This window comes from Nymphaea colorata, chromosome 11 (genome assembly GCF_008831285.2).
Source record: "Nymphaea colorata isolate Beijing-Zhang1983 chromosome 11, ASM883128v2, whole genome shotgun sequence".
Taxonomy (NCBI): domain Eukaryota; kingdom Viridiplantae; phylum Streptophyta; class Magnoliopsida; order Nymphaeales; family Nymphaeaceae; genus Nymphaea; species Nymphaea colorata.
Genome location: NC_045148.1, coordinates 12146843 through 12164178, shown reverse-complemented (window position 1 = coordinate 12164178; position 17336 = coordinate 12146843). Strand labels below are relative to the sequence as shown.

Sequence of the window (17336 nt, the reverse complement as noted above, 5' to 3'; positions counted from 1 at the left end):
TACAACATTTGAGATAGAAATTAAAATATTTTAGTCTAGTCTTTGGTCTAATTACCCTTGGTAAAGACACTAGAAACGATTGGGCCTCATACTAACAGGTTGCGTCAAGTCTATTACGAGTGGCGTTTTGGGCAGGTTGGGCTGGATCAAGGTCCAAACCCAAACCCAGACCCGAACTCCACCCACATGAATAGCAAGGCCCGATGCTAGGCTCTCCCTCTTTGTCTCTTTGCTGGTTTGAGCTTGCTTAGATGAACAAGCGGTAGAAGAAGGAGCAGGGGAAGGTGAAGCAGCGGTGGAGGTGAAGGGTGGCAGTGCTGAGGTAAGCCCATTTTGATTTCTTTGTACCTCTCCCTCTCGTCATTCTCTGCTCTTCTCCCTCTCTGTCCCGAGGTCTATCACCTTCACCATCTCTCATCGTCTCTCGCCTTCTGCTCTCTCTCCCGCCAACCTCCTCTCACCCTCACTGTTTCTCATTCACGCCCTCTGCTCTCTCTGCCACCAGTGTTCTCTCACCCTCACTGTGCCTCATTCTCACTCTCTCATTCTATCTCCCCTTCAACAGAGCATTACCTCACGCACACTCTCCCTTTCTCTATTTTTTTTTCTTGCTTTAGTTGTTCTCTCTCTCTCTCTCTGTGTCTCCTCAGCGAAACCATCTCCCTCTCAATCGAATGCTCTCTTCTCTAATTACATTTTTCTTTCTCTCTCTCTCTTTTACTAATCTCACCCTCTTTGATGTTGTTGGGTTGGATCACATCTAGGGGAATATGTATTTTCCTCATACCAGCAAATATACTATGTTATTGGCAATGACAACAAATAATCTTTGGCAGCAGTGCTTAGTCGAGTGTTTGGTGTGGCTGCCAGGGACACTACAGCAGCTAGGACTCTAAAAGAGGGGTGAGCGAGGCCTAATCGAGCTTATTTTGTCTAATGTTTTCCTTAAGTCCATGAATAATCATTTGAGCAAGCTAGATTCAAGATTGAATAATTTAGGGTGCACAATAGAGATTTTACTACATTGGAAAAGCTCTAAGACTGTTTTGGAGGGGCAAGGATCTATGTATATTTTTTTGGATGTTACGATGCATGTGGGGAGGGAGTACTGATGTTGCCTTGTAGGCTCAATTTACGGTTTGGAGGAAAGATGAAACATTTAAGTCATTAAGATCTAGGTGTACACAAGGGTGAGAAGGAAACACCCTTTCCTAGGTCATTTTTTTATATGCTATTCCAAGTGAAATACTATAGTATCATCTTTGGATTGTTAATGAGGAAGTAAAATTGAAAATGTTGATGCCCCAACAGGGTGTTAGGAACCTATTGAGTGTCTAATCTATTGATGATGTGCCTAAGGATGCATTTGCAAAGGTTCATGCTTAATGACCTCTTAATTATGGGAAAAACTTGAAGAAATGTTCTACAAGCCGATTCAACTTATCAGCATCTACTCAAGTCGATGACTTATGCCTCAACGGTCCTATTTCTTACCTATATAAATTTTAAAGCAAATTGAATGAAAAACTTATCACTTTGAAATTTTGCAGGTGCACCGAGCGCGTCGAGTAGACCATGAGCGACAAGATTCAGAGCTTGAGGTGATTTTGAGTGTCTATGGCAATGTGCGATAGGTATGGAGACATTCTAGGCAAATCTCTGCCTGTGGCCAAATTTAGAGTGTGCTCGATGTGATTTTGAGTGTCTGTGGCAATGTGTGATAGGTATGGAGACATTCTAGGCAAATCTCTGCCTGTGGCCAAATTTAGGTGTGTGTTTTTCATGAAAATTGGATTCTATGATTGTGTTTTGTTGAATGATGTGTGTTATAACGTGCTTATTTCAATAAAAACATATGTATGTGATTGAATGATTATGAGATTGGTTTATTATTTTTAAATTATTACATGGTGACATATGAATGCTAGAAATTATAATGGATTAGGATAGATTAGGCGGAGGTATCAAGTCGAGTATCTCCTCGACCCCGATTGTGTACTAGTGAGCATTCTAGAGTGGTATTTGCATAGGACAACTACGAGCAAATCACTGATCGAAACTGCTCATTGTGGTTCGGCTAAGTTTTGGTATGATGTGATTGTTATGTTTGATTGAATGTGAATGTTATAAGACTTTTGTTTTCATTGTCATTTGGCAGTGATTCAATTAAATTAATTTGAAGGGTAGAAGTACCCATAAAGTATGATGACTAACTAAGAAAGTTGACTGAATGTATAACCATCTTATGGAGGTATTTTGAGGTTTGGGCGCACTCATGAAGTGAACCAACCTCATATGCTTGCTGGTCCTATTGTGAATGTGCTTTCATAATGATAAATTAAGAAAGAATAATTGATGGGAGGCTAGTGGATTATGACAATATGTTTGTGATATGTCCCACCCTCACTATTGGTCTTGTCTGCTCATAGCACAAGTCGTGCAAGGTCCCAAGATATCATTGTGTGATGTGCTTGGGGCATTGAGCTCCTGCCTTCCCAACTTGGGTGTCTTACGGAAGGCTAAGCAACTCATTTGGAATTACATATCTATAGATGATTGTTCTACTGCTGCAGCGTGAATGGATCCATATCATTTGGGGCCACCATGGGAGTTGTCTCTTGACTGTAAGTTGCCTGTGGTGCGCACACGCTTGTGTTTGCACCCACAGGAGTTGTCAATTTAATAAATCAAATGTAAATGAAATGAATATAAGTGAAACGAATGTGAAGGAGGTGAATATGCTCAAATTGAATATGATGTGTGTATTTTAGTTATTGAAAGATTCTTACATACTATGGAGTATGTGATGGACTTCCTTGACAAGTCATATGATTGCATACGCTTATTATGGAAGCATAGTGATTATGTTTTCATATATGTTAGATTCCATATTTGAGCCCGTACCTTCGAGAGTTATGGATTTATCCTGTTTGTTGCCATACTACGAAGGCCAAGCCTTCTGTTATTTACCTTTTTAGGTTTTGGCGGACTCGAGGCAGCAGGTTGACCAGATGGCTCTGCTCACATCCTACTAATTTCACCTCTATAGTCATGCCAGCAAGTCCTATTTTGGTTTCACTGATGTCTTGTTTTTGTTGGACATCGAAGTTGTGGTTTTGGGAGCATTTTTGTTATGTGCGTCATTGGTAAATATGAAGCGATTTTGTATGAATTGAATTTGCTACATAATGGAATGTTTGTCCTATTGTCATTTTGATTTACATAACTTCTTTTTAATTGTTTTATCGTCACATAACGATGTTTTATGTTTTGAAAAACAAAATATTTGGGGGCTCAAAAGGTTGGGGTATGATAGCTTTGGTATCAAAGCTATGAAAAAACCTCACTTTAGATGTGAGTTAAAGTCTATGTGTGAAGCTGCGTTGCCCAAGTACCCGCTACTTTATTGAGCTCTTATTGTCGTTTTGATGTTCATTGTGATATATACGTATAGAATGGGTTGATGTTTTGAAATATTGTGATGATGCATCCTTGCAATTTGACCCGAAAGACTTGTTAAAGACTTTGTAAAAACAATGAAGGTTCTTACGTGTATAGATGGAGTACCAACATAGTAGTAAGAAGCGATGTGGGCCGGGAACTGAGGCACAAAGAGAACAAAGTTCAGCTCATTCAGATGCGCATACTCCACTAGACGATAGTATGTTGGGGCAACCATTCACCCAGACTAGTGTGGGTGCCCAAACCCCACCAATGCAGACTCCACCTGTGGATCAGCAGGATATATTACTGACAACTTTACAAACACTGACTTTCCTAGTACAATTTATGGTCAGTAACCAGAGGAGCCATGCATCATCTACAGGAGACACCACGGTGCCGCTTAAGGAGAAGGCAACTTCGGCATCATTTAAACAGTTTATGTCGATGCAGACACCTATCTTTACTGGAGATGGCAACCCAGACGTAGCAGAGGAGTGTATTGAAGAGGTAGAGTGCATTTTTGAGCTTCTCAAGATGCCAAAATGAGATAAAGTGAATTACAACTTGTACTTGTTGAAAGGTGATGCCAAATGGTGGTGGCAATCGAATGTAAGATTTGGTTTGCAGGCCAAAATCGAACTCATGGAAACAGTTCAAAGATTCATTCTTCAACACCTACTTCCCAGTGCACGTAAAAAACAAAAAAAAATGCAAGAGTTCCTTGAGTTGGAACAAAATCATATGAGCTTGGAGGAGTATGTTACAAAGTATCGATACTTAGAGGTGTATTGTCCACATCTTTGCACCACTAATGAGGCCAGAGTAGACAAGTTTGCGCTCGAATTTCATAATGGACTATGAAGCAAGGTGATGCCTAGTAGACCTCACAATTTGGATGAGGCGGTCACCATGGCTAGACACATGGAGGAGGATTGCGTAAGGACACAAAGAGACCACGAAGACAAGTCGGCACTCACAGAGTGGGTGGATGCAGGCCAAGCACCACAACTTCGCAGGTAAGGCAAAGACTTATGGAAGGTGAGACAATTGAGCATTCAAGCAGAATAGGACTACCCGTAGTGACACTACACAGAAGGCATTGACTACTTCATCTATACCAAGATGTCTCATTTGTTCATATGTGCATCCTGAGAAGTCGTGTTATTGAGAGACTAGAGCATGTTTACACTATGTAAGGATTTGACACTTCATCAAAATTGTCAAAATGTGAGAAAATGAGTTGAATAAACCTAAGGTCAGTCCTTCAAGTGCACAAAAGACTACCGAACGTGTCTATGCGACTACCATGGAGGAGCTTTAGATACACAATCTTATTGAAGGTACTTTACTTGTTGGTTCTCACATTGCTAGAGTGTTATTTGATGTAGGGGTGATTCATTCTTTCATATCTAGTCTATTTACTACTTCACTAGAAGTATCGGCTAAGATGATGTTGTATGTCTTAAAAGTGGTTGGCCATATGCATGCTCAAGATTCGTATAGCTAGTATCTACTTGATATGGACATAGTGATCCATCAGCATCATTTGCATGCACAGTCGGTGATCATAAGTCTCAGTGGGTTCGATGTTATTATAGGCCTGGATTGAATAATACACATTATGTCAATATAGATTGCAGAAAGAAGCATATACAATTATTGACTCATGAGATGCAACCAATGGCATTCCAAGCTTAGAAAGTCAATCAAACTAACAAGATGATGATGTATGCACTAAAGGCTAAACGATTATTAGAAAAAGAGGGTGTTGCATTCTTAGTCAACATGTTGACCAATGAAACTAAACTGATCAAGTTAGGGGATGTGGCCAATGTGAGTCAGTAACCTAATGTGTTTCTTGAGGAATTAACGAGTTTGCCTCCAACACAAGAAGTTGGATTTAAGATAGAGTTGTTAGCATGGACAGCTCCCATTTTTAAGGCATCATACTATGTGGCATCGGTAAAGTTAGAAAAGTTGAAGAAGCACCTACAGGAGCTCTTAGATAAGGTCTTTATTTGACCTAGCATATCATCTTGGGGAGCACATGTGTTGTTTGTTAAGAAAAAAGTTGGAACAATGCACATATGATTTGATTGCGGCATGTTGAATCAAGTCACCATCAAGAATAAGTATCTGCTTCCTAGAATTGAAGACTCGTTTGACCAACTCAAGAATACAAAGGTGTTCTCTAAAATTGGTTTGAGGACAGGTTATCACCAGCTTTTGATATGGAAGGAAAATGTTGCTAAGCTGCTTTCCGAACTAGATATGGGTACTATAAATTAAGGTCATGCCTTTTTAAGTTCACCAATATTCTTGCAGCATTTATGAACCTCATGAATCAGGTTTTCTAGGACTACTTGGATTGTTGTTTGTATTTGTAGATGATATTTTGGTATATTCAGAAAGTGAGGCAAAGAATAGAGATCACCTAAGGAGTGTGTTGGGGATTTTGCGCAAGCATAAGTCATGTGTCAAGTACTCAAAATGTCAATTTTGGGGTAGAGAAGGTAAACTTCCTTGATCATGTGATCTTGAAAAATGGAGTTTTCATAGATCCAGCTAAGGTGTCAATAGTACAAAACTATAGCACCCCACACAGCATACTAAGATTAGAAGCTTATTGGGATTGGTAGGGTACTATCGCATATTTGTACAAGACTTTTCGAAAATAGTTACACTCATAACCAAGCTACTAAAAAGGAGTGAAGTTTGTTTGTGATGAGGAGTGTGAGAAAAGTCTCTAAACTCTAAAGAACAAGCTTACCACCACACTTATCTTGACGCTTCCATCTGGTAATTCTAGAATTGTGGTATATACTAATGCATCAGGAATTGCTTATGGTTGTGTATTGATGCTACATGGTCATGTGGTGGCTTATACATCTAGACAGTTGAAGATTCATCAGAAGCATTATCCTACTCATGTTTTGGAATTGAGAGTAGTAGTATTCGCATTGAATATATGGAGACACTATAACTATGGGCTATGTTCGAGGAGTTTATAGGTTGTAAGTCATTGAAGTACCTATTTTTCCAAAAAAATCTCAATCTAAGGCAATGAAGATGGATTGAGTATTTAAAGGATTATGATTTCAAAATATCATATCATCTAGCAAAAACAAATGTGGTAGCTGGTGCTTTGAGCAAACATGTAGAGGCAACGATATGGAGTATGATGAATCACTCTTGGACATTGTTTCAAGATGTGATAGCATGGCAGCCTCACCTATGTGATGAGAACAAAGCAACTATGACTACCTTGGTACGACATCAATTGTTGAAAGAGCATATAGTGAAGCAAAGGGAAGAGTCGGATTTTGCTAAAAACATGAAAAAAGTAAGAGAGAAATTTCTTCTTGGCATCAAGATGAAGATGGTTCATTGAGGTTTTGATAAAGATTGTCGGTCCCTAGCGATGAACGGGTGAAGCGTCAGTTGTTTGATGCAAAGGATAAATATTCCAATGTGAAAATGGAAGGACATTTCGATGAATTTCATGGTAGGTCTACCACACACCAAGAGACAACATTATGCCATTTGGGTGATTGTCGATTGACTTGTAATGTCAACTCATTTTTTGCCAATCAAAATCAAACAGTTATTGGAAAGTTTCACACTGTTATATATTGGCGAGATAGTGATACTACATGGAGAGTCAAAGTCTGTTATTACAGATCGAGACCCACTTTTTATCTCTAGGTTTTTAGGGCAATTATAAAAGGCATTGTGTACCAAACTTAAGCTGAGCACAACATTCCACCCCCAAACTAATGGGCAATCTGAGTGGACCATGCAACCTTGTAAAACATGTTATACGTGTTTGTTTTAGGATGGAAAGGAGAACGGGATAAACAACTGAAATTAGCAGATTTTTCATATAATAATTATTATTACTCTAGCCTAGGGATGGCACTTTTCAAGGCCTTATATGAAAAGCCATGCAGATCGCCTACTTGTTTGATCGAAATGGGTGATGGAAAGATCAAAGACCCTTTGGTATTGCAACATTACACTGACCAAGTAAAATTGATAAGGAAAAAGTTATTGGTAGCTTAGAGTAGACAAAAGAGTTATGCTGATATTCGATGTAGAGAGTTGACTTTTAAGGTTGGTGATCATGTATTCTTGAAAATTTCACCTACTATAGGTGTCTTTCGATTCAGTATTAGGAGACAGTTGAACCTAAGGTTTATTGGGCCTTTTGAAATACTAGAGAAGGTTGGAGAGGTGGTATACAGATTGACACTAGCACCTAAATTACAGTCATATTCATGATGTTTTTCACATCTACATGCTTTAAAAGTATGTGCCAGATCCTGCACATATTATTCAATGTATTCAAGTGCAATATGATTTGATGATGGAAGAAAAACCTATTAAAATTGTGGATCAATGAGAGCAAGTACTTCTAGTAAAAGTGGACTAGCAAAACCATGGGTTGAAGGAGAACATATGAAAACTTGAAAATGATATATAAAAGAAGTATCCACACGTGTTCTCACATTGAGGTATGGTCCAAACTATGAGGATGAAATTTTATTTGAGGGTAGGATGTAATGAGTGGCATTTTGGGCAGGTTGGGCTAGATCAGGGTCCAAAACTGGACCCAAACTCCACGTGTGTGAAGAAGAAGGCTTGATGGCTCTCCCTCTTTGTCTCTCTAACCGGTTCGAGCTTCATGCAGAGGAACATGAGGCAGAAGAATGAGCAGCGGAAGGTGCAATAGCGGCGGAGGTAAAGGGTGGCAACGCTGAGGTAAGCCCCTCTCTGTTTCCCTCTGCCTCTCCCTCTCGTCGTTTTCTGCTCTTCTCCCTCTCTGTCCTGAGTTCCCTTGCCTTCACTGTCTCACAATGTCCCTCGCCTTTTGCTGTCGTTCCTTCCAGCCTCCTCTCACCCTCATTGTATCTCATTATTGCCCTTAGCTCTCTCTCCTACCAATGTTCACTCACCCTCACCGTGTCTCACATTCACTCTCACGTTGTATCCCACCCCCCCCCCCCCTCAACTGAGCACTCTCTCATGCATGCTCTCCCTTTTTCTATTTTTGTTTTTCTCGTTGCTGTTTATCTCTCTCTTTGGACGTGTGTCTCCCGCAACCTAACCATCTTCTTGTCAACTGAATGCTCTCTTCTCTCATTAGATTCCTCTTTAGCTCTCTTTTTTACTCATCCTCATCCTCTTTGATGATGTTGGATTGGATTGCAGCTATGGGAATACATCTATCACCTCATACAAATAGGCCCTGTTATGGTGACTGCAGCAAATAATCTTTGGCGTTGGTGCTTAGTCAAGCATTTGGTGTGGCTGTTGAATGCAGCAGCAGCTAGGACTCTAAAAGATGGGTGAGTGAGGCTTAATCGAGTTTGTTTTGTCTAATGTTTTTCTTAAGTGCATGAATAATCATTAATTGAGCATGCTAGATTCAAGATTGAATGATTTAAGGTGCATGATAGAGATTTTACTGCATTGGAGAAGGTCTAGGGCTGTTTTAGAGGGGCGAGCATCAATATATATTTTGTTGGATGTTACGATGCATGAGGGGAGGGAGTACTGATGTTGCCTGGTAGGCTAAATTTACGGTTTGGAGGAAAGATGAAACATTTAAGTTATTAGGATCCAGATGTACACAAAGGTGCGAAAGAAACACCCTTTTATGGTCATTTGTTTATATGCTATTGCTAGTGAAATAATATAGTGTTATCTTTGGATTGTTATGGGAAAGTAAAATTGAAAATGGTGATGTCTCAGCAGGGTGTTAGGCACCTATTGAGTATCTAATGTATTGACGATGTGCCTAAGGATGCATTTGGGACGGTTCACGCTTAATGAGCTCTTAATTATGAGAAAAACTTGAAGAAAAGTTCTACAAGCCAATCTAACCTATCAGTATCTACTCGAGTCGAAGACCTATGCCTCAATGGTCATATTTCTTACCTATCTAGATTTTATAGAGAAATAAATGGAAAACTTATCACTATGAATTTTTGTAGGTGCACCAGGCATGTCGAGTAGACCTTGAGCAATAGGATTTTAAGCTCAAGGCAATTTTTGGTGTTTCTGGCAACGTGTAACATGTATGGAGGCATTCCAAGCAAATCTCCACTCAAGGTTAAATTTAGAGTGTGTGTTTTTGAGGGTCATGGATCCTATGATTGTGTCTTGTTGAATGATGAGTGCTATAACATGCTTATTGTCACATTTAATGTATGTGATTGAATTATTATGGGATTTGTTTATTGTTTTTAAATTATGTGATGGCATGTGCATGCTAAAAATTATAATTTCTTAGGGCAGATTAAGCGGGGTATCGAGTTTGGCATCTCCTTGACCTCAATTGTGCATTAGTGAGTATCCTAGCATGATATTTGCATATGACAGCTACGATTCAATCACGGGTCGAGACTACTCTCCATGGTTCGGTTATGTTTTTGTATGACATGATTGTTATGTTTGATTGATGTGAATGCTACAAGATTTTTGTTTGCAGTGCCGATGGGCAGTGATGCAATTTAATGAATTTGAAGGGTAGAAGTACCCATAAAGTTTGATGACTAGCTAAGAGTGTTGGCTGAATGTGTAGCTCTCTTATAGTGGCATTTTGAGGTATTGATGCGCTCGTGAAGTGAACCAACCCCTTGTTGTAGCCGGTCCTACTGTGACTGTGCCCTCATAATGATAAATTAAGAAAGAATAATTGTTGAGAGGTAGTGAATTATGAAAATATGTTTGGGATATCTCCCACCCTCTCCACTGGTCTCTCCTGCTCAGAGCCCAGGTGGTGCAAGGTACTAGGATATTGTTGTGTGATGTGCTTGGAGCGTTGGGCTTCCAGCTTCCCAATTTGGGTGTCCTAGGGAAGGCTGAGCAACTCCCTTTGAAATTCACACATCAATGTATGATTGCTCTACCACTATAACATGAATGGATTTGTATTGTTTTGGGCCACCATTCGGTTTTTCTTCTGACTGTAGGTCGCCTGTGGTGTGCACGCACCTATGTTTGCACCCACAAAAACTACAAATTCACTGAATCGAATGTAAATGAAATGAATGTAATTGCAACGAAATGTGAAGGAAGTGAATGTGTTTAAAATGAATATGATGTGTGGATTTTGGCTATTGAGAGATTCCTACATATTGTGGAATATATGAGGGACTTCTAGGACAAGTCATACGATTGCATGTGCTTATCATGGTAGCATAGATTTGAGCTCATACCTTAGAGGGTTAGGAATTTATCTGGTTTGTTGTCATACTATGAAGGTTGAGCCTTCTATTGTTTACCTTTTCCAGTTTTGGCAGACCCAGGCAGCAGGTGGATCAGATGGCTCCACATAGATCCTACTGGGGAGATTTTTGGGTCTATAGTCATGCCAGCGCATCCTATTTTGGTCTCATTGATGTATTGCTTTTGTTAGACATCGATGTTGTGGTTTTGGAGGCATTTTTGTCATGTGTGTCATTGTTAATTGTGAAGTGATTTGGTATGAACTAAATTTGCTATATAATGGAATGTTTGCCCCATTGCCATTTTGACTTGAGTAGCTTGTTTTTAATTGCTAGGTCATCGCATCTCGATGTCATATGTTTTGAAAAAAAAAATATTTGGGGATTCAAAAGCTTGAGGTGTGACATTTCACTCACATTCCTGCATATGGAAAAGTACAATGAAAATTTTACATATAAACATCTTCATTTGAAGAAATTTTTCACATGGTGTAATCATTTTCACATCAATAAAGATTGTTTTTCTTGATGACTAGACTTGTCTTATCTTCTCTCATGGTACCAATATTTCCCATGTCACCATGAAACTAGGGCATCTCTTTTTCTTATCTTAACCATAATAATCTAACACTGATAATGGCCATGAATTTCAAAAGGACATTTCATCAAGAATTTGCACAAGCAAAACCTTTTATAAAAGAATTGAAAGTTTTCATATTCTTACTACAATAACCAGAAATTCGTAGGACCTTTCAAATTAAAATGTTTTACCAATCCCACAAACCTACAAGAATTAGACCACTTGAACACTTGCACATACTTTGCAGATTTATTTTATGCTTGGCACACAAACACTTATACACTTGCACCCAATGAATGGACTTCATGCTCTCGTGCACCCACACCCAATGCATGGACTTTGTGCTTTGGCACATGAACATCTAAACACATGCACCCAGTGCACGGACTTTGCACTTTAACACATGAACACTTGAACACTCACACATAGTGCATGGACCCTGCGCTTCAATGCAACCCTTTGAACAACTTTGTGAAACAGAACTCACATAATACTTATAGAACTTATGCTCATGTGCATGCAAGAACACATGAGCACAAACCCTTTGAACTCATGCTTCGGCATGCTAAAACTTGTAGTCACAAGCATACAGGAACACATGAATACTTCAAACTCATGCAACATGTCTTCAGCAACCCTTGCAATGCACAAAACTAGTACACTTGCATACCAAACTCATGTTTTTTACATACTGAACAAGCACTGATGTGCGTACAAGAACACGTGAATAGCACCGAACTCCTATGATGTATGCTAAACTTGCATTTTGATGCACCCCTTGAAACTAGTATTGCATTGGCTAGAACACCCATTTTTCAATGCTCCTAGGCACTCTGGCGCCACAAACTCACATTTTTGATGCAGTCCCTAGAACTTGCCTCACAATGAATCAAACCATTATAGGCTAGAACTTGTACTCACATGCATATAGGAACACATGAACACAAATATTTGAATTCGTGTATATGGGCACATAGGAACCCATGATCACACACCTTGGAACTTAAATCACATGCATACAAAAACACATGAGTTCATCAGAACTCATGTTCACATGCATATAGGAACAAGTGAGCACATTAGAGCTTGCATGTTAGTGCATCGAACTCATGCTTCGGCACATACAAAAACACCCAACATTTAATTGCAAGAGCAGCACACAAATTTTGAACTAAGCATCCCAATTGATATTTGTTTGAAATGTGTTAACATTTTCGAGGAAATAAGAGTTTCTAACTGTTGTTTAAAAGAACTCAAAGAACAAGAATTTTTAGCAACACCATGACATAAACCAAGAAATAAAAGCTCCAGGACATGGAGAGAGCCAAAGTTTAGGAGACATCATTAATTTGAGTGGATGAAAAGGTCATAGGAATCTAATTGAATTTGAATAATAATGATGATTTGAACTGCTAATCAAGTAAGGACACCACAAAATGAGCAATGAGAGATGAGCTCAGAGCAAGCATCATTGTTCCCGCTAAGTCAGCACTCGAGAGTCTTAGGTAGGCATAAAGCTTGACTTGCATCTACATGCAAAGTTATGTGATCTATGAACTTCTATCAAATTATGTTACCAAAAATCTTATGAACTCAAGCAAGTTTGAGGAGTGTTGTACACCTATACCCTAAAGCCAACTAGTCTTGGAGTTATTGACCTGAAACCTTGCTACATGGGTTTAGTACAAAGCCCGACAAAACAGTGGGGCTCCATAGTAGTCTAAGGGGTGGTGAGGTACTTCCATACATGTGAAGGTCAGCCTAAAAAAAGAGAAAAGGAAAATAAAAAGCAAAAGAAGATTGACCAAGAGCTAAAGCAGCCAAAGCCAAAAACAAGAAAAGGAAACAAATAAAGAGTGTCTACTTGAGAGGTAAGAATTGTTCAGATCAAAATTTCTTCTACAGTTGACTGAAAATTTTTGTGGTTTGGAAACCACTAGGTTAGCGATTGTTCCTTTACAAAGCGTCTATGTGGTGGAGTGCACATCTTTTGAAAGACCATGCAATGACAACAAAGAGGAACTTGCTTTGAAGAACTAGAAACTGTGATTAGAGAAAGCTCTAATTATCAAAGATGGTGAAAGGATCATAATAGGTCTCTAATGGATACTAAGTTCAAAAGGAGCATAACTTTGTCATAAAATGTTAGATTTTCATAAAAACACATCCTTGCGAACACACAATGTTTAGAACTCATCCTCGCTGAAACACAATATCTAGAACTCAACCTTCCTAGATACACAATGTTTAAATCCCATCATTTATGGACACACCATGTACAGAGCTCACTCTCACTAACACACAATTTCTTGAATAGGGGTGAACACAAGCCGAGTCGAGCCCGAGTTCACCCAGCTCGAGCTCGGCTCGGCTAATGAAACCTCAAGCTCGAGCTCGGCTCGAGCTCAAGAATAACTCGACTGATGTAGTTCCAGCTCGACAGAATTTGTTGAGCTCGAGCTCGATTAAGGCTTGCCAAACTCGTCTCTCTCACTGCTTTGCCATCGCCACCTCTCTCACTATTTTGCAACCACCACCATGGTGTCACCTGCTTCTTCCCCACCCGAAACCCACAATATGGGTTTCGAAAGCCCTTGCCCACCAAGGGAGGAACCCTCACCCAACACAAGGGTTTCAAGCGAGGGTTTCTAAAACCCTCGCCTGCCCAAGCGAGGGAGTGAGTGAAACCCTCGCTTGGCCAAAACCCTCACCCAATAGAGGGTTCCAGAAAGCCTCCATTTGGCAAAATGAGGGAGAGTTTAAAACCCTTGCCCAATCGAGGGTTCCAGAAAGCCTCCCTTTGGCAAAATGAGGGAGAGTGTGAGATCAGAGAGGGAGAGGCTTGGGCAAAACGAGAGAGAGAGAGAGATTGAAGTGGGGAAGATAGAATGGGAGAGTAGAGGGATAGGTCGAGAAAAGAAGTTGTACCTTAGTGCCTCAAGTTTGAAGAATCGAGAATCGGTGGTCGGAAGGAGAAAGCCAGTGAAGACTAAAGAGAGAAAAAAATAGGAAAGTGACGCAGCATCGACAGAAGGAGAAAGCCAGTGAAGAGAGAGAAAAAAAAAGGAGGAAAGTGACGAGCTTTGTTGCTTGAGATAACGAGCCGAGTTGTGTTAATCGAGCTTCGTTAAACAAACTTGAACTCGACTTAATAAATAAACGAGCTGAATCAGCAACTTGTTCTCGACTCATTGCGTAGAAAAGTTGGTTCGAACTCGAGTTTGAGGCGAGCTTTAACGAGCTGAGTTTGAGTTACTCAGCTCGTTGTTCACCCTTAGTCTTGAACAAGAATATTTTCACAATGTTTTCCTAGTTTTCTAATTGGGACATCTATATTTTTTAAGAACGGCTGAGATTTTTTCCTCAAACTTTCACAAATTACAAAAGGTTTCCTAAAAACAAGACCTTTCAAGAAAAATAATTTGCAGTTTTTGTAAATCAACCCTCATACAAGGATGTTTTATTTGGTGCATCTTATCTTTGCCATTAAGCATTGTTTTGTACCAGCTCAACAGTAAAGAGGGGAATTACCAAATTTCCGCAAGTCAAAATAGCCATTTCACCCCTTATAAATATGATTTTGAACTGATTTTGGGAAGGGATTTCAAATATAGGGGTTGTGAGCTGCACCAAATCAAATCATATGTTATAGGTATCAGACACTAGGGACCAAGATCATCCAGCCTATGGCCGCATAGAAAATGACCATTTTCCCTTTCATCACCCATTTTGTCCCATTTCTATCCAATTTTCCAAGAACAATTGCTGAAATCTTGAGAATTTGTTTTACCTAAGATCAATTAAAGTTATTTTCTTCTTTAAGAGTCACTAGAAATCCTCATGACAAGTTTACAAGCTTACATTTGGTTAGAAATTGTCTATAAAGGACACATTTCCCTAATTTTTTTCACAATTTATTATCATCAGATTACCTATAGGCCTGATCTAACCCACGATAAGTCCTATATAGTGTTAGCAGAGTATTTTCAGCTCCATTTCTAGCTTTCATGCTTGAATTTCAAGTTTCGAGCAGCCAATTCTAAGAAATGGGGTCCCATTTTTGCATGCTTTATCACCATTTCAGCTCGATTCGAGTGTGTCAGCTCCAATTGAGTTAGAAACATATTCTTTAGTACTAGATCTGACCATTCTTAACTTTAGTTTAAACAATTGTATATTAGTGTAATTGTGTAACTTCTGAACTAATTTCTAAGAGATCTAAAATGCCAATTCTTAATCCAAGCACATAGATGGATTCAAAGTCAATCAAGAGTTTATTAAAATGTTCGTTTCTCACAAACAAGCATGCCTCACATTTCTATTTACATAGTCAGTTTCAGCTTGGTTAATTTTGAAGAATGTGTCGCTCCAAGGGCAAATTGAAGAATTCAGTCAAACTTGGCACGACCCCTAAACTAAACTCAGTCAATATCCTAGCAAAGCCCAATTTTGTGCCAATGGTGAAAGTTTTATTTGCACATACATATTTTATTTTTGTATAAACCTAAGTTTAGAGTTTCATGAACCAAACCCAGGGCATTCCTGCACTAGACCCAAGCCTAGTAAAGCTCACATGTGGTATGAGCCAACCTAGAATTGAGCCCAACGAAGTTTGAACCTAGCCAAACCTATTTGATCAAAACTGAACCCAGTGTTACCTGAAACTAGTCTGACCTGTGTCTAGCTGAGTCAAGACCAAGATGAAGTCTAGGTCCACCTCCTGAACAATGAGTCAGAACCCACAAGACCCATATTTATCCTAGTTTGAGTGCCTAGATCTTACATCCCTGTCTCAAATCACAAGTTCAGAACTCTGATCCATAATCTGCCTTGATTTAAATCCAAATCTTAATTTCAGATCTTCTGATTTGGATCATTCAATCCAGATTTTGATCCATACTTTTGATCCAAATCCTATTATTCAAATTCTCATTCAGATCTCAATCTAGATCTCTCCAAAATCCATCTAGCAATTTGAATATGTTTTTGGATCCAAAACTCAGATCCAATTTAACTAAATGTTGACACATGTTACTCGCATAACCTTTTAGATGAATGACACATGTCACAATTCTATCGAATCTTCAGAAGATACAAGGCATTAATTTGTGATTTACTAAGGAGAGAATGAAGAAATCTCTGCCACCCAAGGGACACTTGTCCATCATCTCTCACTCTCAAAGGAAAATTATCAGTTTTTTATTGAAAGTTTTGGATACCTATCAAAATTTTGGACTTTCAGAGTCCGTCCACCAGGAAGGGATGTCTCCCACATTTGAGATCCCCACTAACATTATGAATAGGCTAGAGATGGGTTGATGTCCCCTCCTCTCTAACCCTTTGTTTTTCTAAGGTAAGTATTGTTTTGTTATTTCTCCTATGTTTCATTAGATTGACTTTAACTATTTGTATTTCTAAGGTTGAGAGGCCTCTATAACCCACGTCCAAGCCCAAGGAAAAAAGGAACAAGAAGTAGAAGCAAGGAAGAAGAAGAAAGAAAAAAGCAACTGTCTAATTTTTTTTCTTTATATTTCTCACTTTCTTCTCTTCTCTTCTCTTCTTCCCTCCCCCTTCCCTGTCCCTTTCTTGCCGATCTCCCACATTCTCCACTTTCTCATCTCTTTCTCTCTAACTCCTTCTTCACACGTGTGAATGTGAAGCTCTATATAGAGGATTCATGGGAAATTGCTTCTCCACTTCATGGGAAATTGCTTCTCCTTTGCTTTCCTTGTTTTCTTTTCATGTATGCAAATGTGATTTATGTTTGCTCTCTCATTGTATTTAGTTACATGTGTTCAAGTTTATGATTTTCAAGCTGTTGACTTGTTATGTTTGAGTTCTTTAATATGATTTTAGGTTTTAAGTATATAGCTTTTTGAGTTCATGCCAAATGTGAAATTGTAGAAATGCTAGAATTTTTGCCTAACTTCAAAAAGATGTATCTCAAACCAAAAATCAAATTTACAATCCATAAAAAGCATGTCCTTATCTTACATGTCTAGTTTGTTTCCACCAAATTTCATCAAATTCTAAATTTATTTGGTCTTACACTTGGCCATTTTCCTAAAGTCTATTTTCTG

At 39.1% G+C, this 17336-nt stretch overlaps 1 long non-coding RNA gene across 1 annotated transcript; it reads left to right on the top strand.

Moving 5' to 3' along the window:
• The first annotated feature begins 231 nt into the window (after positions 1-231).
• Positions 232-10880, top strand: LOC126410576 (uncharacterized). Its single transcript, XR_007574801.1, has 3 exons — positions 232-322; positions 1551-1634; positions 10743-10880. It is a non-coding gene; the product is annotated as an uncharacterized LOC126410576 (long non-coding RNA).
• Positions 10881-17336: the final 6456 nt, after the last annotated feature.